Raw genomic sequence first — 14428 nt, forward strand, 5'->3', positions numbered from 1 at the left:
CATGGTTTGGGTTCAATAAATTGGTGTCTCTTTCACTGATTCTGATGCCCTAATTTTTATCTCCCACGTATTTTAGGTTCTGTGGTGCCCAGGGGCGCAGCTCTGAGCTCACAGTCAGTGTCACTCAGCTCTGCACACAGCAGGGACACAAAACAAATCCTTCTCCTGCTGCACACCAAGGACAGCTGGGACAAGTGTTCAGGCCCAAAGGCACAAACAAGGGTGGGCTGGAGGGAGAGAACAAGAAGGATGGGACTGCATCACCTGCAGCTGGGACTGGACAATTCAACCCCAATGTGCAAATGGACCAGAACTTGGAAAAGTGTGAGACCTGGTGACTGTTTGTCCATTTTGTGTCCATTTTGTGACAATTTTGTGACCATTTTGTGACCATTTTGGGTCCCCCTTGTGTGTAGCCCTGGCCAGGCTCTTGTCCTGCCCAAGGTGTGTCCTTAAAGGCTTTTAATAAATCTCTCCTTTATTCTCTCAGCTCCGCCCAGTCTCTTCCCAAGGCATCAGTTCAACTCCTCAGACCCAGCTCGTGCCCCTGACCAGCGGCCCAGCGGCACTGAACTGCTGGAGCAGCTGGAAAATGGGATGTTGGACAGCCCCCAGCTGGAATCATCCCCGTGGCTGCTCCAGGGGAAGCTGCTCCGCTTTGTTCCAGTGATTTACAACCAATTCTCCCCTTTCTGTAACTGTGAACCCGCTGCTTCTTCGCTGGCAGATTTACACTTCTCCAGATTCATCATAAAACCCACGATCTCATTACGAAACACAACGCTTGGAGCACACAAAACAGGTGTCAGGTGCTTGCTGCAGGAACGAATTTAACAAGCATTTAATAAACCAGCTGTATTTAGAACCTGAACCGGAGGAAAACAGCAGAACTCGAGATTTTGATCGTAATCAGTCACACATTTTGTGAGCGGCGAACACAAAGACCTGCTCCCGAAACACAATTAACCCGCAGCCCGTGTTTATGTCTCAGGGTTTTAATGGGATGGGGTCGGATGGGAATTCGATCAGCGGCTCCAGGTTTGTCAGGGATTGCAGCTCCTTTGTTGTGCAGCGCTCCTGAGGTTTGCAGGGCCGGCAGGTGGGAGGTTTGCAGTTATTCAGGGCCAGCCCTGAGCGACCTCTCATTTAAACCAAGTCCTGGCTGAGCAGGGATTTGAAATGTCAGGAATGTCGTGCTGAAATTAAGGGGGGGGAAAAAAAACCAAAACCAACAAAAATCGTGGCATTTGGAATGTTTGAGGCCATCACCAGATTTCCGCCTGGGGCGAGGCAGAGTGAACTTTCCAGCAGTGGAATTCAATCAGGGTGAGTCCTGCGGGGGGATCCGTGGGGATGTGGGAAGGGCCAGGCCCCCCGGAATACTGGGAAAGCTGGAGCAGATGTGGAGCAGGACAGGGCTTGGAGCATCCTGCTCCAGGGGGAGGTGGAATGACCTTGGAATGACCCAGGAACTGGGTGATGGTGGCTGAGATGGACATCCGGACATCCGGAGGAGAGTCAGCTCCCCCTGGGATTCCACGGTTCCATGGTGGGGTCTGGCTTCAGGAAGAGAAGGATTCTGATGGAATCTGTGAGCTGAGGGAAAGGAGTTTTCTTGTTTGTTTAATGACCAAAGCAAAGAGCTCCCAGTGCTGCTGGCAGCTCTGCCTGGAGAGCAGGGACATCCCACCCCGGCCACCCCACGAGCTCCAAGGTGCTCTCCTGGGAGCTCAGGCTTTGTCGGATGGGATTGAAGGGGAATTGCATGGGAGGAGTTTCCCACCACCTCAGTCCTTCCATCCCTGCTGGGGTGGGGGACGGGGATCGGCATCACTCCCTGCCTTTCCAGCTGCTCCTGGCGGGGAGTTTGGGGGCTGGAGCATCCCGAAATCTGGGACCGTCACTCTTCCTCTGACATTTCCTCTGAAAATAGGAATTCCGTCTTCATTAAGGAAGCTTAATTAATCATCAGTCTCCTCCCTTAATGAGAAATGCTGTTTCCATGGTCTGGACTCCTCCTGGCCGTGGCTGAGGACTCATCCAGGTGGACATTCCTGCCTTTAAGCCGTTATTAATGGCAGGATTTTTCCCTGCTGTATCAATAACCCGTTCTTCAGTGGGCTTTGAAGCTGTGGCTCTGCTGAGCAGCCGAATAAAGGGGCACAGGGAGCTGGAATTCACTCATTAATAATTAGCGAAGAGCTCTGCTAAGCGGCCGAAGATCAAGATCTACAAAAAAGCTGGGAGAAGGGATCCAGGCTGTCATTTGATGTGAATCAGGAGACCTTCTCCAGGCACGGCGTGAGGAGAACAAACCCCACACACGATTCCCGTGGAAAGCACATCCCGAAAGCCCAAAGAGCTCGGGCTCACCCCGGGGATCCCCCTTGGCCTCGAAATCTGGATGAGGAGCAGCCCGAGCGTCACCGAAACTGCGGGAAAAACAAAATCCCTGCAACAACATTTTAAATTAACGTTAGAGAGTGAAGGCATGACTTCATGATCTGGCCGGGGTGTTGTTCTGGCTGGGATGTGCCACAGAAATCCTCCACGCATAGCCCGGGTGTGCACAGAAAGTCCTTCAAGGAGCCACCGTTTTTTAGCAGATTTTTCAGAGCTTTTACGCAGTCAAAGCTCACAGAAACGAGCTGGGTCAGCATTTGGTCTCCTGCTGGATCCGGATTTCTTCGCTTCTGATGTCAATTAAACCTTCATTCCTTGATTTTCTTTATCAGTCTCTTCGGAGGAGATGCTTCTTCTCTTCCAGAGGCGCGGTCCGGGGTAGATGTTCCACTGCTGCTCTGTGGATGTCGCCTCGATGGCCTTTCATCTTTCTGGGTGTCTCTGGGCTGCTCCCAGTCCGTTGGCGTGTTAAATTCATCAGGATTTACCTGGAGAAACCACGCCCTGGAAAAAAAGCTTCAGTTCTTTTTCCCCCACGCCCCGGGGGGGCGAAGGTGAACAAACTTGGCTGAAGTTACACAGAACTTTTTAAACCGGTGTGGTTCTCCAACAAAACTGCGAGGAAAAACAAACACTCTCCAACATTTTGGTGTTAGAGGATCAAGGCTTTCCTTTATTCTGGCCAGGGCGTGCAACAGAAATCATTTCATCCGCACACTGCCCGGGTTGTGCAGAGAAAAATCGTCCCATGACTCCGCTCCTTGTGTTGCTGATAAGAGGAATCCTTTGAGCAAAATTCAATTAGGGAGCTGCAAACTTTGCTCAAATTCAAATTAGCTCCTTGACAGCCGAACTAGAAATCGTAAGTGAATAGATTACAGCTTGTTTTCAAGTATTAATAATTGTTTTCCTCCTGGAAGGACGGGATGGATTGCTGTGTGTATAAAAAGCAATCTAAAAAAAATCTGTGCTGTGTTCCGGGGGGTTTTTGGGTTCCAGTGGCACCCAGGGAGAGGGGATTGGGGAGAATTCGGGGGGCTTTGAGAGGCCATGGATGAGGGAATGGCTTTGAACTGGGTTAAGAGGGATCTTGGGAAGGAATTCCTGGCAGGGCTGGAATTCCCAGATTTGCTGTGGCTGCCCCTGGATCCCTGGCAGTGCCCAAGGCCAGGCTGGACATTGGGCTTGGAGCAGCCTGGGACAGTGGGAGGTGTCCCTGCCATGGCAGGGGTGGCACTGGGTGGGATTTAAATTCCCTTCCAACCCAAACCAGTCCGGAATTCCATGAAACCACTGAAGGAGGAGGTGTCCAAGCACCCCGGGAGTCATTCCTTAGGATTTGCACAGACCCTGCTTTGCTAAAAGCTTTTGGACGCACTGAATGAGCTGCCAGAGCAAGAAAATAATAAAATAAAAATAAAACAAAACAAAACAAAACAAAACAAAATAAAATAAAATAAAATATGAAATAAAATATAAAATAAAATAAAATAAAAAATATAAAATAAAATAAAATAAAATATAAATAAAATATAAAATAAAATAAAATAAAATAAAATAAAATGTAAAATAAAATATAAAATAAAATAAAATTGGCTGCTGTAGTCTGAGCTGTAACATTATACCCAGCAATGCTCTCCGTTTCCTTGGGACCTGATCCAGGACTCTTTTCTTCTTTTTTATCCCAACGTATTTGCCTGGCAGAGGAATTCCAAGAGGAGGAAGGCAGAGCTTACCAAGCGTGATCGCCTGTTAATGATTTTGGATTTGATTTAAGTAAAATCATCTCAGACAGCACCAGAAAGTGTCTCCCCCAGCAGTGCAGGTAATTTTCTTAAGAAGCTCCTAATATCCAAAGGAAAACTATAAATTATTCTGTTCTCATGGAGCTACAGACGGGTTTGGGGTGAGAGGGACCTTAAAGCCCATCCAGCTCCAAACCCTGCCCTGGGGTTTATCTGGGGAAGCTCGAGGGAAGGTTTTCCAGAGTTTTCTCTCATCCAGCTGTAACTCTAATGTGAATTTTTCCCTCACCCAGCCGGACGACACGATAGGAACGCGCAGAGAGGAGCCGCGAGATGGAAGCTCTCCCGTTTCTCTTCCCCCCTCTCGTTAATTTACGGATATTCGGGACTTTAGGACATCACAGGCTGGCCTTCAAGCGCGCGGGATCAAACCCACCCAGCGCGATCCTCGGGTCACAAAAGCAGCTGAGGACAGGCGGATTCCACGGAGAGAGCGCCTGGAATCTCTTCCCAGCCTAAGGAAGAGCAGGTGATTGACAGCAAACCGCAGTCAACAGAGGGGAAAAAAAAACCTCGGTGCATCATGATTGTGAGTTCCCTTTGTTGATCCGTGTGCTGCCAATCATCCCCAGCTCTGCCGGCTCCTTCTTCCCCGGGATCGCTGCCGGGCTCTTCCTCACGAGGCGTTTAAATGTTCTCATCTCGTCCTTCAGCAGAAATCCATCAGGAGCCTCCCCGTCATTCCCAGCCTGGGAAATGTCACACCAGTCCCGGGGCTGAGAGGGGGAATTAAGGCCTGGTTGGAGCGGGGCGCAGTCGCTGCTCTGCTCCTGACCTTCCGGAGGAGAGTCTGGAACGCAGCTGGGTCAGGGCTGGATTCCAGCCCTCAGGGTGGGGTCGGGAATCCGTGGCAGAAAAATGAATGTTCCATCAGATTTACGGAACCTAAAACTGCCCCGGTTTCAGGGGCAGCTCTGTGGCTTTGCTGAGCTCCGAGGTCATTTTGTCTGGGACGAGCAAAGGGATGATTTCCAACTCAGTGAACTGGGAATTCATCCGCTTCCTCCTCCCCTGACAAACAGGGGCCGTGTGAGACCTGATGAATTCCCCAGAGGAGACCTTAAATCCCACCCAGAGCCACCCCTGCCACTGCAGGGACACCTCCCACTGCCCCAGGCTGCTCCAACCTGGCCTTGGACACTTCCAGGGATGGAGGGGCAGCCACGGCTGCCCTGGGAATTCCATCCCAGCCCCTCCCAGGGAAGGATGAACTGAACAGAGAAAGGAGAAATCTGAGCTCATTGAAGCATTTGTACAAGCCCAGGAATCAACAGCAATGGATGCTTTGGAAACCCACTCGGATTTCCTCCCCTGAGCGCGGCAATCACAAGAATCCCAGAATATCCTGAGCTGGAAGGGATTCACAGGGATCATCCCAACCCCTGTCCCTGCACAGAGCCCCCAACAATCCCACCCTGGGCACCCCTGGGAGCTCCTGGAGCTCTGGGGCCGTGCCCATTCCCTGGGGAGCTTTTCCTGTGTTTATTCCACCCTCTGGGGGAAGAACCTTTCCCTGAGATCTCCTGCTCTCCTCGCTCATCCACATTTATTCCTCGGTGCGGAGAACAAATCATTTTGTGCCACTGAGGAACTGGAAATCTCTCAAATCCACCTGCAGGCAGCTCCAGCTCCGGGAAGGGAATCCAGGGAGCATCCCTGCCTGAGGGAGGGCACAGACAGCCCCGGCTGTGTCCATCAGGCTCAGCCCCGCGTCCCAGCTAAGCTGGAGGGGTGAATCCAATGCTGGCAGGAAGTTTTACACGAGTTGACAGGGTTTTTAATCCCCACGGATTTGTTAACGGCACGGGAAGGCAGCAGAACAGCTTCCGTGGAGAAGGGGATTATTTCCCCAATCTCTCCTGCCCTTCCTTTCAATCTTCTCCTGGAGGCAAAAAAAAAAAAATCAACTCCCACAAACCCAAACCCAACCCCCCCCCAAACAGCAAAATCATTCAGGCATTTTATTTTTCCTAAAGAAACCCTTCAGCTGTGGCAGTTTCTTTCCCAGATCCCTCTCTAGGCTGGCAGGGCAGGAAGGCGACAGGGATCTGGGAACGCCAGCTGGGAAAAGGGAGCAGGGCACTGGATCCCAGCCTCGCCAGAGCCCTGTTCCAAGGCCTTGGCATCCCTCGTGCCTCAGTTTCCCCAGCTGGAAACACACGGCTGAGCTCTCAGAGCACCTGGGGATGACTCCTGACTCCCAGGAAGGAGTTTCCTCCTGGTATCCCAGGTAAATTTTTCCTCATCCATCGCCCTGAGCAGCTGTGGCTGCCCCTGGATCCCTGGGAAGTGTCCAAGGCCAGGTTGGAAACAGCCTGGGACAGTGGGAGGTGTCCCTGCCCACGGAACATTCCAGGGAAATCACCCTTTGACATTACAGCCGATTTCAATTAACCTTATCAATGAGCACTTAAAAATAATAATCTGAGGAAGCAAAAAGCTGATTTTAATGGCAAAATCCCGAAGTCCCCCCGGAGCTCTCCGGCAGCATTCACCCGATTCAAAGAATATTGGCAATGATCGTGGTAACAAAATCAATTTGGGATAATTACTCACCTTCCACCGCTCTCGGAATTAAGAGTTTTTCGTTATATTTTCTTCTAAATCAAGCCACTGATCCTGCCGTGAATTAGAATTACGCCGGCTCGCAGAACACCCGGACTAATTGAATAGTTAACCAAGAGCTCAATAAACTTCACACCTCACTGTCCCGCCCGTTAAAGTGCTTAATTAGATCTCGCTCCTTGCAAACGAGCTGTAAATGAGGCCTCCTGCTTTCCCTTTTTATTTCACTCCACCTCCCAGGCACCTGACCGATCCAAGGAAGGGTTTAGGTTTGGCGGATTTCTTTTACATTTTTCACGACACGGAGCCCACGGCAGCAGCTGAAAGATTTCTAAAATATTTTTAAGTGTTCATCAATCGGCTTTAGCGCAGTGAAATTCTGCCACGAGCGCCTGGATCTGTGATCTCGGCAAAGCTAAAAGTGCTCGGGCCGGCTCAAGCTGCTCCGGGAGCTCTGCTGAATCCCAGCAGAGCGCATTTGCACCTTTGTGTCGGGAAAATTAACCCGCAAACGCCGGAGCTTTAGGTCCAAAAAGGAGACAGAGGAGTCCTGTAGCTTTAGTGGAATAAAGGGAGAGGTCACGGGGCAATTCCCCGGGGTCTCTCCAATTTTATCCCAATTTCCCAGCCCCATTTCCCTCTCTCTTTCCCCGCTCCCTGAGGTACTTGAGAGGTACAGACTGCCCGGAGTGCCCGATACCTAAAATTCCCCTTTAATGTATAACCCACCTTTTAATTTTTCTTATGGAATTTATGGGTTTTCCCCATTTTTTCTTTCATCTTTCAACATCCGGTTTCATCTCTCAGCAAACCCGCAGTTTGTTTGTAAAGGCAAATATCTCCTTTTCCATTCATCGGTCAGTGGGATCCTTCCCATTGTTCCTTTTATCTCTCAGTGCTGGTTTTATCCACCAGCGGAGCCAGAGGTGAGTTTGTAAAGACACATCTGTCCTTCCTCTCACCTGGGAATTGCAGTGGGTTTAATTCATAGAATCCCAGACTGGTTTGGGTTGGAGGGAACCTTAAATCCCACCCAGTTCCATGGGCAGGGACGCCTCCCACTGTCCCAGGCTGCTCCAAGCCCAATGTCCAGCCTGACTTTGGATACTTCCAGGGGCTTCTCTGGGCAGCCCCAGAAGAAGCCAGAGACGCCAACAAGGTGCTTCCCACCCTGGGCAGGATCCCAATTTCCTTATCCCTTATCCTGTCAGGGGCTGCTCCCAGAGCTCTGGAGCCGTGCATGGACTCAGCTGCCTCAGGAGAGCCGGGAAAGCTGCGGGCACGCTCCAAGGTCGGATGTGTTCCGGGATTAATCGCTGCCTGGGAGACCTCTGCCTCTCTGAAGTGCTGATGAACCCGAGCTTCCAGCTCTGCAGGGAGTTCCTGACCTGGAGAACGCCCCTGGGCTGGCAGAGTCCTTGTGGCACTCCCAGCTGGGTCACCTGGGCACCTGTCACACAGCCAGGCGTGACACATCCTGATGCTGCATTCGGCCACTTCGGGCTCAAGTGCAGCCCTGGTTTGTGCCTGAGGTGGTTTGGTTTTCTGAAATTCCTTTTCCAGGGAATTTTCTGTAAACAGGAGAAATGTTTTTGTAGCTGTACCTTTGTTATTCATTCCTTTCCCCAGGAGGGATTTCTCCTTGCTGTCCCTCTGCTCTGACCAATGTGAGTGAAGAGGTTTGTCTGTGTGTCACCAATCGAATCGGTCTGTGTGAAACAGAATAAAAGGGAGACACATCCCGAAACTAGAGGAGTCATTTTCTGAATCTCGAGTCTGTGTCGTTGTGGTGTGAAACAGCGTCACTCCAGGTGTTTCTTTCGATAACACTGAGAACTGCAGAAATCCCTGCCCATGGCAGGAGGCTGGAAGGAGATGGGATTGAAGGTCCTTTCCAACCCAAACCAGTCCGGAATCCCATAATGGAGGAAAATAACGCTGGGGATGTGTTGGAGCCCTGGGCACTGAGAATTCCAGGGTTTCTGTGCTGACAGGCACTGACCCCCAGGCAAACACTGCATTGGACCTGAGGCCGTGGAAAAGGCTCCCAAAATTGAGTGACAGCACCGGGATTGTGGGTGTGGGGTTTGGATAGAAGGGTGTGATGTCACAGGGGGCAAACTCAGAGCTGAAGGGTTTAGAATACAGTAATATATTTAAAGCAAGATGGAGGATTTAGGGCAGAGGCTGAGCTCTTCTTTTTCACCTTCTTCTTCATGGGTCTGGGTGGGGTTTTGTAATTGGGTAGAAAAATCCTCATTGCGGGCCAGGGGTGGTTGGTTATTGGGTTAAAAGTCAAAATAATTCAGGTGTCATCTCATTATCGGGTAATTATCACTTAAATAGCCTTAGAAAGAGTTAGAGGCAACCATTTCATCGCCATTTCGACCTTGTTAGCTAGAACTCACAACTCATGAGACTGTACTTTAGATAAGAGTTAAAAAACATCTGAGTCCAAACACGAAAACAGCGTCCCGTGCATTAATCCCGGCTCTAACAGGAAGGAATGACGATGAGAATCCTCACACGAGGCACCACCAGGGATGGGCTGCACCTGGTCCAGGCTCCCCAAGGCAGCTGCAGCCAGATGTGAGCCTTTCCCAAGGCAGGCTGTCCCCTCCCAGCAGCCCGGGACACTCCAAGGCTGCAGAGGAGTTGTAGAGTTAACGACTTTACAATTAGAAATTGTAAAGCAGGCATGTTTTATTTCCAGCTGGGACGCATGGGGGATTTTCCACCATACGCGTGTGCCTGGTCGAGACAGGTTCCAGGTTTAAATACACTTTGATCCCACACACCCACACCTCCCAGGTTTTGATCCCACAAACCCACACCCCCAGGTTTTGATCCCACAAACCCACACCCCCAGGTTTTGATCCCACAAACCCACACCCCCAGGTTTTGATCCCACAAACCCACAGCTCCCAGGTTTTGATCCCACAAACCCACAGCTCCCAGGTTTTGATCCCACAAACCCACAGCTCCCAGGTTTTGATCCCACAAACCCACAGCTCCCAGGTTTTGAGCCCACAGACCCACACCCCCAGGTTTTGATCCCACAAACCCACAGCTCCCAGGTTTTGATCCCACAAACCCACAGCTCCCTGCCCACCCATTCCTCACCCATTCTCCGCCTCTTGCACTTCACATTACAATTGGTTTTCTGTGGTACCACACCTGGTGGTGCTGGGCAGGGTCTTCTGATGAAGTAAGGAGTCTTCCTCCATCTCTGGGCAGGCCCAGTGAAGGTTTGGCCAATTCCCAGCTCAGTTTGTCCCGGCCAAAACCAGGAGCTGGTTGTTGGTGGTTTCCTGATCAACTGGTTCTGCGCTGTGGGGTCCTCACAACATCCAACCGCTGCTTTCCTGAGTTTTAACAATATTCCTCTTATCTCTGAGGCCTTTACCAACTCAGTTCCTGTGTGCTCTGGCACAAGTCGTTTTCTCTCCTTTTAAAAAACTGCGAAATAAGCTGTACGTGTTTCTGTTCTCCCCTCCACCTGTTTTAAGCGCATCCCGTGCTTCTACAATTCAGGATTTTCACACGCACGTGTGTTTCCCAGATCACAGCGCTCCCCTCCTTTTTCCCCTTCCCACCTCAGCCCCGGCTCCGGCAGAGCAGAGCACACACGACCATTTAAAACAAAACAACAACAACCAAAGAAGCAGCTCGAAAGGGGCCCTAAATCCCCGCCCCAGCTGCTCCCGGATTTACACCCCAGCTCAGCAGCGGGATGACTGCCAGGGAAAGCTTTCAGCACTCAGGCCCTGCGACCACTTAAAACTTTTCCTTGGCCAAAGCACTGGAGCTGCCAGCCTCAAGCACGCCGTATTTAACAGCATCGACCGCCCCTTATCCCCTCCCTCGCTTCCCAGCTCTGCTCCCGTCTCCGATGTTTATCGGGCTTCTGCTTCCAGCTCCATGAAACGCCGCAGGAATCACTGTCTGCGAGACGGTGGGAAACACCAGGCTGCCGAGGGCGGAGGCAAAGGGAACCCAGGTGATGTTTAACTCACAAATGTGTCATTTCGGCTGCTCGGGCCATTCACTGGAAGCCGTGGTACGCTCATCATTTTAACTTCGGGTTCGCTTCAGCTACGCGCACATGAAAGCAGCAATGGCCAGCTGTCCTTTCCTGCTCTCACAGGAATCCGCGGCACAGCCGGTGCTGGGAGGGGATGGCAGCTGACACTCCTCAACTTCGCTGCGATTTAGCAGGGTGATAATGAATCTCGCGGCGTTAGCTGGCTCCTATGGGGCACGGCATAAATCCCGAGAGCGGAATGGCTTTTTAAAGGAAAACGACTGGGAAAGCCTGAAATGGGTTTTGTCAGTGCTGCAGCCACTTTGTGCTGATCCCTCGGACGGCGTCCGCAGGGATCCAGGGGCAGCCACAGCGAATCTGGGAATTCCTGCCCAGCCAGGAATTCCTAATTCCCAATATCCCACCCAAATCTCTCCTTTTCCAGCCTAAAGCCATTCCCTGTGTGCTGTCCCTCCATCCCTTGTCCCCAGTCCCTCTCCAGCTCTCCTGGAGCCCCTTCAGGCCCTGCCAGGGGCTCTGAGCTCTCCCTGGAGCTTCTCCTCTCCAGGGGAACATTCCCAGCTCTCCCAACCTTTCCTCCTTTATTCCAGGTCATGGAACCACCCCTGAGTTCCCAACAATTCAGCTCCGACTCTCGCTGGAGGCATCAATCCCTCCTCAGAGCCCGGTGCCAGGAGCTTTTACTGAAATGAATCCTTTGATCGCATCCAAACTTTTCTCTCCGCGTGGATCTTTTTCTTTTTTTTAAATTAAGTTTAAAATGAGGTAGTTGCCCACTTGGGTTGTTGGGATTCTCCAAGGGCCGCTTGGAATGATAACAGCGGTTATCAGCACAGGGGCTTCCAAAGGCAGCATCCCAGAGATCCACGGATTCCAAATCCACAACGGGGCACATTAAACACAAAATCCAAGGAGAGATCGGCGCTCCTTGGGCGGTTTCACGTCCTGGAATGTCTCTTCGGGAAGTTTTAAACCAGAATGAGACACGAGTGTCGTGGCTGGGGAGGTGAAAATGGAGGGAAGTTGTTAGAGGGAAGGAGGAGAGAATCAGGGAGAAACCCTTGGATCATATTCCCGGCCAGGAGACGGGCCAGGGTGATAAATTTAACACCTGGCCAGAGTGTTATTAGCCACTTGAATCAATCTCTGAGGGTCCAGCCCTTGCAGACTGGCTTAAAATAATCTTGGCCAGGCTGCTCTTCAGAGGTGTTTCGTAAAGTAAAAGGTTTAATAAATGAAAAATTACAAACGTTACAGAAAACAAAAGCAAAGCCGTGCACAGGTGTCCCAGAAAACCTCTGACACCCTGCCAGAAACACGCCAGAAATCCCTTGACTTCCTTTGTGCTCCTTCCTAAATCCTGAATGCTTTAGGAGGGACAATTTGGCTCCGGGCTGCCAATAGGGAGAGGTGCAGGATTTGAGGAGCAGTGACACGGTCCAACAGGCTCTTCTGCCTTGGCCCGGAGCCAGTTACAGTGAGAAGGGCACAGAACTTCCCAGTTAAACTTCCTAAAATGTCTAAAGGTAAAACTGGAACTTTTTCCTTACACAGAGATGCCCACTCGAGGCTGGGGGATGCTTTAACTACATGAGGGGTGAGAAAACCCTCCAAGATCAGAGTCCCAGCTGTTCCTGATGCCCATCCTGTCCCCATTCCAGAGCTCTGAGTGCCACCTCCAGGAATTCCCTGGACACCTCCAGGGATGAGAGAACTCCCAGCTCCGTTTCATCAGGATCCAGGAGCGGAGCACTAATGGGAGTGGTTGGAATCATCTCCTCCAAATGCTCTAGGAGAAATGAATCACCAAAATGAAACGTTAAATAAATCCCAATAAACAAACTCTGTGCTGACCCCAAGCTGTTTACACACAATTAATGAGCAATCAGGGGAAAAAAAAGGAAAAATAAAAGCAAGCAGAACATCTCTCATCAACTTCAGCAGGCTCTAGACTGGAGAATGAGTTGGGTATTCCAAAGCTGACTGAATTCCAGGAACGTTTAAGTTGGAAAAGTGCTCCAGGATCAACTTGTGCCTCATCTCCACCTCATCCCCAGCCCAGAGCTCTGAGTGCCACCTCCAGGAATTCCCTGGACACCTCCAGGGATGGGCACTCCAAACCTCCCCGGGCACTTCCAAGGCCTGAGCGCCCTTTCCATGGGGAAATTCCTGCTGCTGCCCACCCTGAGCCTCCCCTGGCCCAGCCCGAGGCCGTTCCCTCTCCTCCTGTCCCTGTTCCCTGGGAGCAGAGCCTGACCCCCCCGGCTGTCCCCTCCTGGCAGGGACTTGTGCAGAGCCACCAGGTCCCCCCTGAGCCTCCTTTTCTCCAGGCTCAGCCCCTTGCCCAGCTCCCTCAGGAATTCTCCAGCCCCTTCCCAGCTCCCTTCCCTTCCCTGCTCCATCCCATCCATGTCCTGGCCCTAAGAAATCCTTATTTTTACAAATATTATCACAGAAACTGAGCCCTTCACAGGCAGGAGAGGATCCAGAGGCCACGTTTCGAGTTCCAGAGCGGGAGAGATTCCCTGGATCCTGGACACCTGCCCAGGTTTCCCAGCTCCAGTGGTGAGGTTCATCCAGCCTGTGGGTAAAGAACCTCAGAGATATTTAGGGCAGCAATTCCTCCTGCTCCTGCTCCTGCCAACAGCAATTCCAGATACAACCACAAGCCCAGCAGGTTTCATTGGAACGGATTTAGTGATTGGTAGCAAAGGAGGAAAAGAAAAACCCAGACCCCAGTGCGCCGTGGGATCCATGCTGGGACTGGGAGCCGCGGGGTTTTCAGGGAATAAAGGGAATTATCCCCTCCAAAGCTCCCCAGCTGGGCTCTCTGCTACAGCACGAGGCTGGAAGTGTGTGCAGGGAGAACAGGAAAGGTTGGGCCTCTTCCAGGGAGCAAATAAACAGGGAGCTCACCCTGATTTACAGCAATGCAGCCCAACAAAGCCCCGAAGGGGCTCCGCTGCAGAATTCCTGCTGGCAGGAAGGGCTGTTCCTGCATCCCTAAAATCCTGGAGACAGCAGGGAAGGGGATGGAATCACACCTAGACGTGCTCACAGCTGAGAATAAAGAAGGCAATGTGCAAGGCAGTAGAAAGCACCAGAAAGAAAGGAGTTTTGCAGGTATTTTAAAGGAATTTTAAAGGACTCTTACAGGAATTTCACAGTTATTTTAAAGGAATTTTGCAGGTATTTTAAAGGAATTTTGCGGGTATTTCAAAGGAATCTTACAAGAATTTTAAAGGAATTTTACATGTATTTGAAAGGAATTTTACAGGTATTTTTAAGGAATTTTAAAGGAATTTTGCAGGTATTTTAAAGGAATCTTACAGGAATTTCAAAGGAACTTTACAGGAATTTTAAAGGAATTTTACTCAACCGGCCCTGTGGCTCCTGTGTCCAAAATAATAGAACTTTTTTTTTTGCTGTGCTTTTAGATTTTCACGTTTCCTAAGTTTTCCTTTCGTAACGCCTTGTTTGAAGCTTATTCCACCTGCAGCACTTCTGGCGCTGCAGAGCCCAGAGTCAGGATTTGTCACCTCGCTCCCCACAGCCTTCCCTGTCCTCCAGCACAACCCCAAATCTGCTACAGATTCCCGGAATCCCGGGA

The 14428-nt window shown here is 50.9% G+C and overlaps 1 long non-coding RNA gene across 1 annotated transcript; it reads left to right on the plus strand.

Moving 5' to 3' along the window:
* Nucleotides 1-6995: 6995 nt before the first annotated feature.
* LOC136292889 (uncharacterized) lies at nt 6996-8672 on the plus strand. Its single transcript, XR_010721978.1, has 3 exons — nt 6996-7042; nt 7581-7699; nt 7985-8672. It is a non-coding gene; the product is annotated as an uncharacterized lncRNA (long non-coding RNA).
* The last annotated feature ends 5756 nt before the right edge of the window (nt 8673-14428 follow it).

The sequence above is a fragment of the Chamaea fasciata genome, unplaced genomic scaffold (genome assembly GCF_029207755.1).
Source record: "Chamaea fasciata isolate MVZ Bird 193981 ecotype frontalis unplaced genomic scaffold, bChaFas1.0.hap1 SCAF_7, whole genome shotgun sequence".
NCBI lineage: Eukaryota > Metazoa > Chordata > Aves > Passeriformes > Sylviidae > Chamaea > Chamaea fasciata.